General features: G+C 41.5%; 1 long non-coding RNA gene across 1 annotated transcript; it reads right to left on the bottom strand.

The window, feature by feature from the left end:
* Positions 1 to 3,787: 3,787 nt before the first annotated feature.
* Positions 3,788 to 5,266, bottom strand: LOC145720349 (uncharacterized). Its single transcript, XR_014143266.1, has 2 exons — positions 5,229 to 5,266; positions 3,788 to 4,330 (listed from the first exon to the last, which is right to left on the bottom strand). It is a non-coding gene; the product is annotated as an uncharacterized LOC145720349 (long non-coding RNA).
* Positions 5,267 to 5,466: the final 200 nt, after the last annotated feature.

Genomic DNA, 5,466 nt, shown 5'->3' with positions numbered 1-5,466 from the left:
AGACACACAGCTGGCTGAGCACACTATGTTGCAGTATGCCCAAGACTTCTTGCAAGCTTTTCTAAAGGAGTGCTCTGAATCACACCTACTGGGCCACCATCTTGCAGCATCGCTGTATCTCAGAACCCCTGTCAGGCCACTGAAAGCAGAGACTTTACCAAAGCTGGTGGTTTCTTTATTTAATAAAAGTCTCAATCTTAGTATTTTGGTTATTTAAAATCTCTCTTGCTTATATGTAGCATCCTAAAAAAACAAAACAAATGAACAAAAAACCCAGACTCTTCTTTTTTTTAGAGAAAGAGAAAGAGAGTGTATGGGGGGGAGGGAGGCAGAGGGAGGGGGAGAGAGAGAATCTTGAGCGGGGTCCACGCCCAGCTCTGAGCCTGACACGGGGCTCAATCTCATGACCCTGAGATCATGACCTGAGCCAAAATCAAGGGTTGGATGCTTAACCAACTGAACCACCCAGGTGCCCCCAAAACAAGGTCTTAAATACAGAGAATAAACTGGTGGCTGCCTGAGGGGAGAGGGGTGGGGGGGTTGGGAAAAACTGATGAAGGGGACTAAAAGGTGCAAACTTTCAGCTATAAAATAAATCATGGAGATGAAAAGTACAGTACAGGGAATCTAGTCAATAATATTATAATATTGTATAGTGACAGATGGTGACTATAATTATCATGGTGAGCACTGAGTAATATAGAGAATTGTCAAATTACTATGTTGTACACCTGAAACTAATATAGCATTGTACATTAAACTATACTTAAAAAAAAAAACAACTGTACTTCAACAATAAAAAATAAATTAAATAAATTAAATAAATTAAATAATGGGATAAAATTTCTCTCCAAGTGTGGACGCTCAGGGGCAGGGGAACTCAGATAATGCAGATCAGAAACATTTAATTTAAGGACAAATTAAGTTTCAAAACATGTTTACTTAACTTGTGATAAACCTCAAGGTCTGCAGAGTAGTTTGGTGCTGATGCTACTGGCCGCCATTTACTGTCCAGGAAGCTACAGTACTGATTCCTAAACTTCCTCAGCCACATCATATGAGCTTTTCCCATGATACACTCAAAAATGGTAATTACGCAGTCTGGTGAGCAGAGCCTTTGACACTCCACCTCCTCTCCATTCATTTACATGGAGTCAGGGAAAGAGAAGCTGCTCTACCCAGTGAATACCAAATCTATGGCATTTTAAACCTAGTCCATGATTAATGATTCCTAATTATTAGGTAACCACACTCACTTGAAGAATATTTTTTTAGAACTACGCTTTTGGGGTAAATTAACTGGCCATGTATACTTTGAATGTCACGAAACATTTGAGAAGCTCTAATAAACCTACAGTTGACTGAGAACCTTTCCACCTCCATAGGGCACGCAGCAAGTTTTATCATGAGAGATGAAATCTACATGTGCTGGTTTTCCTGAGGCCTTAGATGCCACTTACACCTGGCACTTCCCAGAGTTTGAGCCCCAATCTATTTAACAAGGACCTGTCAAAACAAGGTTATAAAAATAGAGTGTATTTTAAGTGTTTACATTTTAATAAATTAACACGTGTAAAATACATAAACTTAGAACAACTGTGCTATTACAAAGTAACTTATAAAATTAATTCAGGCCGTTTAGTATTATAATGAGACAATTGTATAGTTGAATGAAAAAAAAAAAAAGTCTTTCACTCCTGTCTTGGGTCTCTGTTGTAGAATGTAAAACCTCATTTGAAGTTAAGGGTAAAGTCTAAATTTGATACATTTCCTGACATGAGGCCTGGGCCTACACCAATGGCCATCCTGGGTTAGACTTTGCTCTTCCTCCTTCAAAGGGACACATTGAAATCATATTTTTAAAATTTTTAAAGGAACAAGATTATTAAATTTGGTAAGAGAGAGCTATTCTTTAAACCAAGATATTGGCAGGATCCTTTTCTTTTTTCATCTTTCATAAGGTGTGCAATATCTCTGGCTATGCAATAATATGGAATATCATGGTCTGGTTTTTATATATGGCTGACTGTGTATCTCATGCCATGGCAGCTGAATTAAGCGAAGTTAACAGGTAATATGTATAAGTGATCTAAAATTCCACTGTGTCCAGGTAACACCAAGTGCCCTGGGGAAGAAATACAGGCAATTACCTACACAAAGTGGCTCACCAGAGGTGCATATTCAGGACAGGACCTCCAACAGTGGGCAAGTATAGCCTTTTCACTCATTGCTTAGCAGCCATATTTTTCTGGTTTCAGGGAAATTATTTTTTCCAACTGTAAATAGAGGACTGAGACATCAGCTTCATGTGATCTTACTGCTGGTCAGGGACACTTTGAGGGATAATTTTACAGCAGAGGTGAAAGTCCTGGGGGAAAAAGGATGTAGACATCAATTGAAGATTGTGTGAAAATGAAGGATGGTCAGACACCAGAGCTCCCACATACAAACTGCAGACCCTGCTGCAGCAAGCAGGGCTGAAGTGTGAGAGGGGGAGGACTCTGCCCTCTCCAGCAGGTGACAGATAATGGGAAACTACACTGTGTCCTGGCAGCTAGAGGTTTCTTCTTCTGAGTCACTCCTAACTCAGCAGCCTAGTATTGAAAGTCTGAGGAGGCTTCTCTGCCTGGCTCTTTAAAAGTAAATACAGCCTAGACTTCCTTTATTTGCAAACTAGTCAACAATGCTCAGAGTAAAATCCGGTAAATCTACTGTCATATTTGCTGAACCCGTCAAAACAAGAAAAGGATGCTATGTTGGAACATTTCCCTCTATTAATGAAAACCTCTAGTTTCATTTCCCCCTACCCCCATCCGCGGCCCCATTCATTCACTAATGCATTCAGTCAGCAGAAGAGCCAGGGGATCCCATGAACTTTCATTGAACATGTTCTAGTTACAGTGTGAGGAATACAAAACTGTAAGGTTTGACCTCATCCTGCAGGAACTCACAGTCTAGCTAAGGATAATGTATAAAAATAATGTATAAAAACCAATGGTTGCATTCCTTAGGGTTGAATGCAATAATGCAGGTGGGTGCTTGGTAGAACAGTGGCTCAAAGGAGGGAGACGAGGAATCTGCTTCATTGGAATATTCACAAAGGCTGATATCTGTGCCAGGCAGTGCCAAATACTTTACCTCCTTCAGCTCATTTAATTCTCCAATGACCCTCACCTTAAAGATTAGGAAACTAAGTCTCCAAGAAAGCAAGTAATACACCCAAGGCTACGAATCTAATAAGAGGCAGAACCAAGATTCAAGTCCAGGTTTGTCTTTTCAGGTTCTGATACTCCTCAGCCAGTGATTGATTGCCAGGACAGTGAGCATGAAACCGTCCAGTATATTTGGCTTGGGGGAGTAGGGTCATGTAAGGGATGGCAGCAGTGCAGACAGGCTTAAGCCAAGGACAACTTCTGCTTCTGACTGCAGAGGGCACTGGATAGAGGAGCCAGCCTTCAGGACTGGTGTGAACTCTTGACAGCATTCTTTACCTTTACATCCTTTCCTGCTGCTTTCAAGGAATGCTGTGCCCACCTTCTCAGTCTCATCACCATTCCTTAAAAGGCTTTGGAACAATGCAGGGTACTAGTGCAGTAGCCAAGGAGATTTCTGTCTTGCTTCCTTTGTATGATCTTTATTTCCTCTTTTTACCCTCAGTAGATTCAGGAAAGAGAAAAAGTCTCTTCGGTTAAATGTTGCTACTCCCACATTAACTTTCCAAGAGGGCTGCTCCCCCCTATTTCCACCACTGTAGTCTTCATAGAAAAAGTCCCAGTGAACAATCATATGTTACTGTGAATTTGGGTACATACTTTATTCTACTGTTTCTTAAACCCGCCCCCACCCCCAGGAGGGTATAAGACAAAAAACAATTCTGAAAACTGGATCACTACAATTGGGGTGGGTGAGGAAGATTGGTCCCAACCCTCAGGGATTCTGGCGTCAAACCTGCTGCCCACCTCTGAGAATCAGTGTTCCAGCAGCTAAGTATCATCAGCATCTTCATACTCCAGTCAGCTTAGTTCAGCCTGATAGAAGTTCAGTTGTATTCACTACTGACAATGCTGATATCCCCTGAGAGAGCACGCCAGGAGAATTATTTAAAACCTGTAATCTCTTCTTATTTGTCCTTGGCATGTGTATACATCACCAATGGAGTTTCTCCCTAAAACTACCTACCTGGATGTTCTGTCCTTTAAATTATGAGTTCACTCTAGCCCAAGAGGGGATCAGGCTCTCACTTCCATTCTCTTCATCTGCCCTCATGGATTCTCTTTCTCCAGGTCTTTTCGTGGGTTAACTTCTTAGGCTCTGCTCACCCCCAACCCACCTGTTTCAAACATAGAGAAACGAGAACCAAAATGAACACTCCCATAGAAACCACTGCTCACTACCCTTAAAACCACTAAATGAAGTAATATAGGTAAATCAAACCCAAGGAGATGAGGTTAGAAGGTTCCCTTTTACAAGTACCAGAAATGAAAATTATCCCCCATGGCTGAAGCAATTTCCTCTGTGCCACTTCTATTTTCAGTCTGTCTAAGTTTCTATTTCAGGCTCGCGTGGCTGGAAAGGCTACAGATTATTATGGACATATACACTTTGTAACTTACAGAAGTGCTTGCAGGGGCCTTGCTTTTATGGTAGGAGGGGTAGAGGAAATTGTTGAAAGTTATACCAAAGTTCTACTTCCTGACCCCAGGGCCGAACACCAAGCGCTTGGCATGGAGGTGACATTTGGCAAAGATTTGAGGAAGATTGTTTGCTTTACTGGAGTCACGGAAAGACTTCGAAAGATGTTCGTGTTTTCAACTGAAAACTGTTGAAAAGCTCAGGTTCTCTAATGTTCCTTTTCCATCAATTTGACGTAGGAAGTTTGGAGGAGGTTCAATCAATTCAATAGACAACACACAACACATTGCATGTGCCTGCATCAGAAGGGTGATATGACTCTGCTTCACTCTTCCATCCCCCTCAACACCTGCACAGACATTCCCCATACTCATGTCTCCCGTACACCAAAAGTTCATGGCCCATGTTAGTTTGCTCCATGATTCAAGTACATAGAAGATGGTTTTAATGAAAGTGTGATCACAGCCCCTTGGGGTTTGCAGGGAACTTCCAAGTCAGAGGCCTTTGCATTGAGTGGCTCCAGGAGATGGTAAGATATATTTTTAATTCAGAAGAGAATAACCTTCAAATTTATATATAAATTGCTATCCACTTACCACGCATGTCTGATATGTCCTTTTTGAGAATGTCTCTTCTTAGTCTTTAGAAACCAGTTTCTATAGGAGAAAGGAACAGTCAAAGGTAAAGCAGAGTCTTTCCCTTCCAGCAGAGCAATGTGTGGGCCAAGGTCAAAAGTGCTTATTCAAGTTGCCATCCCACTTCAAAGAAGCTGATGGCTGTGGGGGAATCACAGAGGCAATTTACGGGAAGTTTGAACTCTTCACTAACTTCAGC

Source organism: Leptonychotes weddellii, chromosome 2, assembly GCF_054177405.1.
Source record: "Leptonychotes weddellii isolate Sample4059 chromosome 2, ASM5417740v2, whole genome shotgun sequence".
Lineage (NCBI taxonomy): Eukaryota > Metazoa > Chordata > Mammalia > Carnivora > Phocidae > Leptonychotes > Leptonychotes weddellii.
Note: the sequence above shows the minus strand (reverse complement) of the source record. Positions and strands in the feature narration are given on the sequence as shown.